At 37.2% G+C, this 11,941-nt stretch overlaps 1 protein-coding gene across 1 annotated transcript in view; it reads right to left on the bottom strand.

The window, feature by feature from the left end:
- LOC121917297 (disks large-associated protein 1) overlaps positions 1–11,941 on the bottom strand; it is a 414,174-nt gene that overhangs the window by 266,863 nt on the left and 135,370 nt on the right. Inside the window, exon 3 of the mRNA XM_042443120.1 lies at positions 11,773–11,849. The gene's annotated coding sequence lies outside the window, so the exon portion shown is untranslated. The remainder of the gene's footprint in view (positions 1–11,772; positions 11,850–11,941) is intronic.

Genomic DNA, 11,941 nt, shown 5'->3' on the forward strand with positions numbered 1-11,941 from the left:
GATAAGAGAGGACACAAGGATTTGCAGTTAAAGAGCATAGATTATCCTAATTCATTCTCTGTCAGATTTGTTTATAAGTAAATTTGAATGTTTCAGAACTTTTTGTGAGTCTGTTTGTAAATTTGCTCAGGTACCAGGAATCCTGTTTTAAAGTTAAAAGGGTACTTTTAAAATTCGAACTACCTTTTTTTGGCCTCTGTGCTTTTGATGGCAAATTTGTCATTAATAGGGGCAGATAAACTTTGGGGGAAATCAACTGGAACATTAGTTATGAAACAACTATTGATGAGCATGCAGTGACAGTAGAGAAGCTGCCTCATTTCGGTGTATCATTCCTCACTGTGGAAGGTGCTGGATAGATACTTGTACTCTATTACATGAGGGGGTCTGAAGAATTGAGACAAACAGAGGTAGCAAGAGATTAAATTCAAGAGATGCTTGAAAAACTATGACTTAAGTCAATGTTTTTAAACTCATACACTTGAGAGTCCTTCAAGTACTCAAGTGTGAAACTGTTGACCTTGGTAAAAAATATGCAACCTATTACTAAGACAGGTATCGTAGAATGTAGCTAACATAAAGCTGTTTTTGTTTAAAAAAAAAAGTGGGGAAGGACATACATAATTCAAACAGCCAAGTAATCTAGACTGCTTAATTTTTTTAATATTCTTTATTGAAGATTTTAAACAGTAAAAAAAGAGAAGAAGGGGAAAAAAAAAACACAATCACAGTTATATACATGAAAGTTTTCACATGACATGATAATTACCGTACAGAATAAAAACACCAATCACACATGTTTTTTCCCTTGCCAAACTAAAATCAAAACTTCCTAGACTGCTTAATTTTTGTCTGAGATAAAACAAGTCCACTCTACTGGCCACTTCATCACCGTCCTCCCACCTTAGAGAATGACAGCCAAAACAGGACAGGTGCCTCCACCTGCAGAGGTGACTCTCCTCTTTAGATATTTTCTTTTCACATAGGGTAAAAGATGTTCTTTCCTTCTTCTCATGTGCCTAATTAAACCAAACAACATAATTTCTGGAAAGGGATTTAATGAAAATATCAAATCAGCATGTAGTGTTGGTAAGGTGTTGTTGTTGTTTTTTAAAAAAACAGAAAACATATAGGAAACCTGCCCATATTTCATAGAATCATAGAATCGTAGAGTTGGAAGAGACCACAAGGGCCAACCAGTCCAACTCCCTGACATGCAGAAACTCTCAATCAAAGCATACCCAACAGATTTATGATTTTTCTTACAAACAAATCTATGGTACAGCTCCATTAAGAACACTGTAAGCAAATCTGGAGAGCCACCTAAATATATATATATATATCAAAGAGTTTGAAGGTATATCTACAAAGCAGCTTGACACCACTTTAATTGTCATAGCTCCATCCTATGAGCTATCTGACAGCCAAGGCAGAATGCCCAACAAATTACAAATCCCATGATCCCACTGAATGGAGCTATGGAAGTTAAAGTGGTGTAAAACAGCGTTATTTATATATTGTGACAACAGTGTGAGAAAAAGGGGAAAGGTAACTTAAAAACCAAGACATCTTAGACAAACATCTTCGTTAACAGGAAAGGCTAAAGTGTGCGTGATTTAAAAATATGATAACGGACAAACAAGATACATGTTTGTAGAACTACCCATGGTGAGGAGATGGAGAATAGTTTCCCATTTTCTCTCATCATACTGTACTAGATTTCAGGGCCATAAATGAAAATGTCTGGAAATAAATTTGGGACAAATGAAGTACTAACTTTGTTTATGGAATCCATTGCCATGGGATGTGATGATGAGCAACTGAAATGTCGATAGCCAAAAACAAGAAGGATAAATCCATTGTCAGTTAGCCATGATAGTTAAGAACCCCTAGTTCTGAGTACTGCGTGCTGGAGGGTATATTGAACTTGCACTGCTAGCTTTTGATAAGAAGCAGATGCTGGGCTAGTTAGATTGTCCCAGTGACACAGCACAGCACTCCTCCTCTAATGCTATATTATGAAACTCAGTGGTATAAATAGCCAGGATCCAACACTGTCATTTCATTGCTGGTACCAGGAAGAGGATTACTTCTCCTTCCTAACCCTGTAGGCCCCCACTTTCACTATATTTTACTTTCACTGGATCAGATTTTCACATGGCACAGAGGGCTGCAAGGTGGAGGAGAGTGGTCTTCTTGCAGTACTGGAAGTACATTAGTGCACAGTTGGATGCAGAGCTTGACATATCACTATTTTGGACTGCAGCTCTCAGACTCTCCCAGTCAGCAAGGTCAGTGGAATTTACCAAAGATTTTTCCTCTAATACAGTGGTTCTCAGCCTTTGGGCCTCCAGATATTTTAGACTTCAGTTCCTAGAAGTCCCAGTCAGTATGCTCATTGTTCAGGAATTCTGGGAGTTGAAGTCTCAAAAAATCTAGAGCACCAAAGGCTGAGAACCACTGCTCTAATACATGCTAATGTAACTGATGTAGAGAACTGCTTGTGAACAGTCATCAACTGAATCAGAAATATGGGCATTCAGAATATCCTCCAAGTATCTAATGATTACAGCCTGAAAAGGAAAGTATGTTAATGTTAATAACATTACACAAAAATGGGCAACTGCAGTAAGGGTGGGGCCAACCCTCCCCCAACAAATCACACCATTTTTTTTTTCACTTTACGTTTGGCCAATTTTCAGTCATTTTTCATGGGGGGGGGAGTGGGAGTATAATAAAGCTCAGCTACTCTATGCTGGTGGGTTTTGTCTTCCAGGTCACCTGTCAATTGATGAATTTCATATAGAGTTTTCTTAGGCAAGGAAGATTCAGAAGTGGTTTTGCCAGTTCCTTCCTTTGAAATACAGCACCTAGTATTAATTGGTGGTCTCCTATCCAAGTATTAACAAGGGCTGATCCTGCTTAGGTTCCAAGATCAGACAGGATCTGGTGCCTTTAAGTTACCTAGACTATTTCTCATTTGGGCATTTGTCATGTGGTTTTCTACCCCATTAAAATGAGGCTATAAAGGACATTGGGGTTTTGGGAATAATTGGGTGACACTTGTGGTCCATGAGCCACACATTTCCCACCCTGCCATAAAGTCTTTAAAAATGTTTTAATGGTAGTGGATTTATCACAGAAGAGGCATAGGCCTCTGTACATTTTGTGATGGTTGTAAAAGAAAAGTTACAATTAATACCAGAAAGTTTCTCAAAGAAATTGGCATATTTTCCTAACCAGTACCTGTGCGTCTTGCCTTTCCTTTCTATAATAAACAAAGAATGCATATTTGTCAGGTCTGTAAACCAACAACTGCCTATTAGAATGCACTTTGTTACCAAAAGACTTTTACAGCATCCTGTGTATTGGAATAATGCTGACAAAACGATTCTGCTTGTTTAGCTGGCATTTATCTAAACAACTGTCAAAAGGAATGCACCTTGTAAGAAAAAAAGTGCCCTGTTAAATGAGTCCATCAATAGGTATCACTGAGTGGCTAAAACAGTTACTTATCTTCATGGCAAACTGAACAACCAAGCAACAATAAAATTTATGTGCATGTTTACTCTTGGCTATGACAGCCAGTCAATATGTTGAACTACACTTTTATTTTGAATTCCCTCTAGTGGTCCACATTATGATGATATGGGCTTTTAAAAAAAGAAATAATAAATTTGTACATGAGATTTTTTGGAAATAATATTATAAACCAGGTTCACGATCCATCCGCTATATCACTTCAGCTATATTGATGGTATTTCTAAATTACTTCAGCATATATAGCTGATCATTTCACTGAGTAGATGAACACTGCGGAGTCCAACATATGATTCATTTCACTGAAGTATCTATAAGAAACATCCAGTTTGGATGTCGTCACTTTTAAGTTAGGAGGAGAACTCATTTATATTAATTTTTTAAAAAAGTCCACCCTAGTGACAGAAACACTGTCTTGGATGATAACAGTTATCATCATGTAAGCAATAATTTGCCTTTTCCAAAATTTCTGAGCTTAAAATGCCATTATACCAATGAAGAAGTGCTCTAAATGTTGTTGAAATTCAGTTCTCAGCATTCCTTACCATTGGCTGTGCTGGCGTATGCCTGGTAGAATGATTCCTACATCTGATCTTGGGGAAAATGTAGAGTGTGGCTGTCTCTGGGTTTTACACACTCTTTTACACACTCCAAGAAATATGCAGAATGGAGAAGCAGAAGAGTTGCAGTAGGAAACCTGGTCCTTACCCTTTGTGACCTGAGTATGGAAAAGGATAGGCTATTAGGCTATTATTCTTAAAATAATAGGATAATAACCTTCCCACATCATTTGGGACCCATTCACACTGCAAAATCATACCACCATTATTTCACTTTAACTGCTATCACTCACTCAGGATGTTCCATTGCCTCACTATACTACAAACCTCAGAATTCCATAGGATGCATTCATGGCAGTTAAAGTGCAGTCATAGTAGTCTCTTTAATGTTAAGCTCACTCAATCAGTTTTGACTCTCCTGTGTGCAGGAATATAATATATTCATGCTCATGAGAAGCTATGCCATGTTGTTCCCTGAAGGCTTTATAAATTTGTCTTTTACATGCACATTTCTCACTGAGGTGCAATCATTACACTGTTATGACTAGTTGCTATTCTGACAGGGCCTAAACTACAGTGTGAGGCAGACAGCAAGCAGTCACACCTAATGGAATGTGCATCTTGTGCATCTCTGTATCTGTCACCTAGGAAACAAGCAGCAGGAACTTGTTAGGCTTCCACAGAGAGATATTAGTAGAAATTCTATCTGTCTTGGAATTACAATTCAAACATTAACACCTTTATTACTGGGCAGAATTGGGTTATTCCAGCTGGAGTGCCCTGAAACATTCTGTTGATTTGGAACAGTTTTGGACAACAGTAACAGCCTACAAAGAGCATGGCTGGATCAGACTAATAGCTCTGATACTCTTGTAGTTCAATTTTCTGTCTGCACTATGGTCATTTCAGTTGCCCATGGTAAACCTGTTAGAATAACCTAAATGAGAGTGTATTCATTGCATGAGTTGGAGTGGGACATGAAAAGTAAAGCTGAGAACTAAACCATCTCATATGAACCAAGATTCTGGTTCAGGAAAACCTTGGCTCATGGATTCCATGATGCTTTTTTTTTTTAAAGCATTAATGGAACCACAGGGGTGAGGCCAGTCTGTTTTTGAAGATGAAATATGTGAAACAAAACTGGAAGGCTGCCATTGAAGGATTGGTGATCCCTTTGTTTGATGGAATAATGGAAGGTTATGTGAAAATAATGAAAACACCTACACTGGACAGTTTCCCCTAATTAATATTATACATCAAAACTGGAAACTTATATCTCAGGGTGTATCCACACTGCAGAATTAAAGCAGTTTTTCATGACTTAACTGTCATGATTCTATCCTACCTACAGAATCTTGGGGTTTGTAGTTTGGTGAGGCACAACAGCTCTCTGACAGACTGGGCTGAATACCTTACCAAGCCACACATCAATTCTGTCCAGCATTCTTTTTTAGTGTGGAATACTGGTTGTACTCCTGGAGTAGACAAAGGCTGAAATCCCTGCTTGGCTATGGAAACCCACTGGGTAACTCTGCATAATTCACAACCTCAGTTTCAGAGAGTGGCAGTGGCAAGCCTCCTCTAAGCAAATCTTGACAAATTGTGATTAAATCAGAAATGATGAAGGAAAGCAACATTTCCCCTCCAACAGTCTTCCACCTAAGAATATTATTGCACTGTCTTTCCTCACAGTGTCAGTGTGGGCTGAAACTTTTGAAAACCTTTTAAAAACGGGTGTTACTGCAAATCTCTGTGCCCAGTCTGGAGGCCAACCTTGGCATGCCATACCTGATCCGTACTGCTCCATACTTTGCAATGAACGGGAAACTCCTGTACTTTCAAAAAGTGTCAGAGAAGTATGGATTGGCTACAGGATGCCAAGATCGAGTATGCGATGCCTCTGGACTGGGCATGGAGGTGTGTGATAACACTCATTTAAAAAAAGTTTTAAAAAGTTTCAGCCCGGACTGAGGCTGGGAGGAAAGGCAGTGCAATAATCTCCTTAATAATGTGGGAGCCTGCAAGCAAAATATGAATGCAACAAAAACTGGGATCCAGTGATCCACTGTCTTACTTGGGATGTTATATACAAAATTTATGACTAGTAGCCACTGATGCCATTTCTACATGAAATTTATCTGAGTTGGTGGTTATCAATACATCTTATCATAGCAAATTTTCTAGTTTGCCTATGTGCTTTGTAAAGAAGTATTTTTGTTTATCTTTTTCTGAATTCAGCATTCAGTTTACTTTATATACTTGTTTATAAGTCTAAACATTTATGCCCAAAAATTTACCCCAAAATCCCAGGTTGACTTATTTACAAGTTGGTATGGTAATGTAACAACAACTCTTTCAGATTTCCCTGAGAGAGAAAGTTTGTTTTTCTCTTGAGCCAAGCAGATAGAGTCCTGGGAGATTGACTGCTGTTAAATAAACAAGCAAAGTTCCTCTCCGGCCCATGCTGGCCACTGTCTGGGAGTGAAGTGTGAAAGCAAAGTTGAAACGATGAAGCAAAAAGTCTTAATTAAAGTCTCTCTTGCTCTGCACACACATACACACACTGAAGGAAGGAACCTCCAAGTTTTACCCTTGACATATTCATGGGCCATGGCAAAATCCATAATTTTGGTCCCCAAACCTGCCCTCAACTTATACATGAGGTCAATTTATAGCCAACTATATACAGCTAATTGAATGACCCTACTTTTTAGTACTATGAGAGAAGATTTTTTTTCTCCCTTTCCAGTTTCTCAACATTATGCATAATTGTATGTACCTCTGTTATGTCTCTACTTACCCATCTTTAAGCTAAACATTTATGAACTTCCGTCCCTTGATAATCTACCACAACCACATCTTTTTTTTTCCTGGTCAGACACTATATGTGTATAGTTAAGATTTCTACTTTGATGTGGATCATTTTGTACCTTTTTACACTGAACCATGTTCAGTCCATTTCTCCAGTTTTGAGATATTTTAAAGTCTTATTTTTCCCTTTTGTTTTTATTTCCCTAAATATTTTGGTGTTACTGTCAAACATGGTTACTTCACCAGTCACCCCTAGTGACAGATCATTCATGAACAAGATAAAAAGCACTGATCCAAGTATTTATCCTAAATGGACACTCCTTAAGAGTTAATGTATTCTTTTATCTCTGCACAATTATATGAATCCAATGTTTGCATGCATGCAGAGTTTTGGTCTCTAATTTATAACATCCTTTTATTCCTTCTCAAGATATTATTCCCCCATAAAACAAATTATTCCTGTTCAGAATTACATCTGATGCATTTTAATGGTTGCTTGTGGATTCTACTTTTGTAAGACACATAACAAATATTCAGCAGACGTCAGCTGTAATTTGTTTCAAATACACATTGATACTTGATACATCTCTTTGCTCGGCTCGATGCCCCTTAGAAACCAACTGCACCATAACAATGAAAACTGCAGCAATCTCGTCAGTATAATTTTCCTTCTGATGGTGATGTACAGTTCTGCAAAATGACAAATATCCACTACAGCAATGGAAGGGCCCCAAAAATCCACCAAAGGATCTTATTTGTCAAGCAGATGCCTTGTACAATCAGAATCCCAAAGTACCTAAAAAAGAACAGAACAGCCAGGGATTCAGAAGTCACAAATCATTTATATAATGAATTTAAAATGCTGGGAGCTGGAAGGATTTTTCTAAACTGTTCTCATGTTTTTGCCTAACTATGTTTTTTTTTACCCCAAGGAGCTTCCCCATTCATTACAGCATGAAGGGACTTCCATCTGGAAATGCTGTAAATTGGGCACACATGAACTCAGTGAAATAAATTAGTCATAAATGACCTAAGTCCCATTTGAAGATTTTGATTTCAATGGGTTAAAGCATATCTAGCTTACTCTGGGCTGGGGAGGACTGGATAAATAGCACTGGACAGTCACCAAGAATGTCATTGACTATTCCTCAACTTCAGATAAGATAATAGCACTGCAGCCAGTCCATACGTGAATAACCGCACGGCAAGTATGATAGATGTTGTGTTGTTGTTGTTTTTAAATCACCACTTGAAGAAAAATGGATAACAGTTGGGAAAATATGAAGATGCAATTTTCTGAAGTGATATCACAGATTCTTTCATTAATGGGCTGGACAAATGGTATTAAGACTAGAAGGAATGGTTAGTGTTGAAGCTGCCAATGTTATAAAAAATGATACACAGCAGAGGACAAAATGACCTCCATAAATAAATAATGAAAAACACAGGTAATCATTTACCATCAGCCTATAACATTTATGTAATTGCAACTAATTCCAGTAAGTGTTGCATATGTGCAGCTGTGAAAGGCATCCCATTATTAAAATTTAATCATCAAACCATAAAATAAATACTGTAGGCATAACTAATTGACTGTCACTTCTTAAAACCTTGACTACACAATGTAAATAGCTTGAAGACAACATAGGCAAATGGTGAAAAAAGTGATGACATATTTTGCGAAATCTTAGAAGAGTGGGCAGATGGAAATGAATATCTACTGAAAAGTAAATCAGCACCTGTCATATCAATGCAACTTTATACTGTCTAACTTCTTGAAAGAGGTTTTGCATTAGGCCGAGTAGCTGCTTTAAAACAATGGCACAAATTTATATTTTAAATTTTTTCATATAAATTCATATTTGAACTTCTAGACTTCAGCTACCCTTAATTACAAACATTAAGACAGATGTATTACTCTGGAGAATTGATGCAATTTTGATAACAGTATATCAACAAACATTAACATGACTTCACCAGAGATAAGGTAATTTCCAAAAATGTGGCAAAAGTAAGTATATCTCTTATTAGCTAAAAGACAGTTACCCAACTACTCCTGCATTTTATTGAAATCTAACTTAATCTTTCCTTGAGGTTCACCTTGTAATATAATCTGGTAGCCCAAAAAGTTACATGACATAAATTTTGGAGTGTATCTGTGCAGATGTGGAAAGTCACAATCTTGCATGTTCACAGCACCCTGGCTTCAAAGGAAAGAAGAACCAACTGCAGAGCTCAGCTACAGCCTCTGCTATAGAGGCTTTGATGATGATGATGATGATAATAATAATTTGTATCCCGCCTCTCACTGTATTGGATCGAAGCGGGTAACAACAAATAAGAGAACAATAAAAATGCTACACAACAAACCACAAATAAAAACACAGCAAAACATCCTAAAACTCCCATAAACTAACATAGGCCCAAAATACTTGGTCCAAGTAAGGTAGCATCAAGCTGCTTTGGAGCATGGTATTCAGATGGCCAGAAGCCATTCCAGCACCATGTCCTTTGGACCAGATAAAAAAGAAGTGGATATAATCCAACCCCTGGCAGTGTTGGTTTGGGAATACACTGGCAGCCTGCTTCGGGAGCATGCCAAGCGGTGTGGTAGTCCCAGCCCAATCACGACTGGAGGCATCTATGGCCATTCTTTACCGGCTGTGTGCTTTGGCCCATAGTTTATAAATCTAGTTTGTAATAAACAACAGATTAAGAACTTGGTCTTTAATCCTCTGCCATCAAATTGCGAATGATTTGGACTAAATTTATCCCAATGTGCAGAAGTAGTTTATAATGATATAGGAGGAAATTAAATACTTATCTGTTTGTACCTGTACTTTAAAGCCCTGGTTGCACCTCCATGGCCCACAGTTAATTTAATGATATCAACCTACCAGCAAAAATCAATTTAGTATCAGCAAAATGTCTAACACTAGCACCACTCATTACTGAATTACTGACACCACTATTGTTCTAAAATTACAAACTCTAAATTACAGTCCCAAATAAGTAGACTAGAGCTAACATTAGCCTAATTCTCCACATTAGGCTTCCCATAATGATAATATATGGTTCCAACTGCAGTTCTTTCTTATAACTCTAAAGCACATTTAGTGGAACGGGGAAAATGTAGATGAAATGTTTCTTTTAAAAGACAAAGAATGGTCTGTATTTATTTATTTATTTCAAGTACTGATATTCTGTACTTGAATGCTTTGTTAAATTACGTAAAGCAGGGCACAGAAAAACAGAAAAAGTAAAAACAACTTCAGAAATACAAATAGGTCAGGGAGCAACAACAGAAGCAATAACACTCAGATACAAAACAGATAAAACAGTGAGCTAGGAGCTTCAATAATACAACACTAAATTTTATTGCTCATTAGGTTGCTCAAGCAATTTTTTAAAAAGTCTTAACTTTGCATCTGATCTGTGTACCATCTTTTTAAAAAAAATTCAGTAAATGTTGAGAATGTTCAGAGAGGACTGGAACACAAAAACTGATATTTGCCATATGCTGCTGCTCTTTCAATTGGCCTCTTCCAGCAACTGATCCCAGTCTGGCATATAGAATTACTTAGCATGTAGAGGTCAACCTTCATACTGAGAAGAAAAAACACTTCATGGCCACTGAAAGGGACATGAACACTTGAAATCTGACGGCCAAAGTGTATGTGAAAATCACCTCTAACAGCACAGAGAGGCTGCTTTCAGAGACATACCTATGACAACTGTGAGGTGTGTTCCATGCCTTGGAGCTAGCACAATAATGTTCACAATGAGTCCAACATTAATTTAAATTATTCATTACCAGTGGCTTAAGTTTTTATTTCTGCCCTTTAAATTATGCTACTTATCATCCAAATCAGCAAGCCTACTGATATCAGGATACCTTTGCAGTCAATTAAGAAGATCTATTGGACTTTGTTAGGCAAAGAGATAAAATGATTAGAATGAAGAATGCTCCCGAGATTGTCACACAGTGCCTTTGATGAATGTAGCTCACAGTATACTTAAGAAAATCCCTATGATGAAATAAAACATAACACACATCTAATGCTGATGTTTTTACTGGTTAGAGGGAATAATGCACATAATAATGGACATAAATTAAAATGCCCTTGCTTCTTCATGAATGTAATTTCTATAGGCGCACACAAAACAAATTCAAATAATTATGAGGCCATTGGCTGCTCTGCCAGCAAATACATGCTAGGATATAATGCAATTATGCCATGTCACTGCAGCATTAAGAACTGAAGCTCTGTGCAAGCATCACAAAACTACTATTTCCAAAGACGAACAGACATTTAAGATACCCCACACACTGATCACTTTTGTAAATGATCCATGATGTGAATCATAATGAGAATTACTATTTGCTAAATGCAGGGGCATAAATGTAACCTTCAGACTAGTTGTCCTTACACTATAAGTGGCCTATTGCAAATGGACAAAGGTGGTGGTGGTGGTGGTGGTGGGAATGAAACCAGGCCATTGGGTCAGGGACTATGAGAATTTGCTACATGCTGCTGCTCCATGTTTATAATTTACAAGATATGGCTCAGCTGCGTGAAACTGAGACTGGAGTTATTCTAGCCTCTCTCAAAGTTCATTTTCTAGATGTTCTCAGAGGTTTTACACAGTTATTTAACAACAACAACAATAATAATATATTCCTCTTTCCCCCTAAAATTGGGACCAAGAGAGGTTTACAATATAAAAGACCAGTACAATTAAAAACAAACAAAAGTGAGCAAAGTGATTTATTATCCCCCTTTCCATCAAGGAATGCCAGTCAAGGTTGCCATCAATGAAAGTGACATAAGAAAAGAATGCAAATGTTTATCTGCCATACCTCTTGTAGTTAGTTTTCCATTTTCATTTATTAGATGTTTACAGATGTCACTTTGTGATCTTTGATTCTCAGCTGCCCTGGAATGAAATGAAATGTAACAATTAAACCACCACAATTATTATATATATATATATATATATATATATATATATATATATATATATATATA

Source organism: Sceloporus undulatus, unplaced genomic scaffold (assembly GCF_019175285.1).
Source record: "Sceloporus undulatus isolate JIND9_A2432 ecotype Alabama unplaced genomic scaffold, SceUnd_v1.1 scaffold_14, whole genome shotgun sequence".
NCBI classification, from domain to species: domain Eukaryota; kingdom Metazoa; phylum Chordata; class Lepidosauria; order Squamata; family Phrynosomatidae; genus Sceloporus; species Sceloporus undulatus.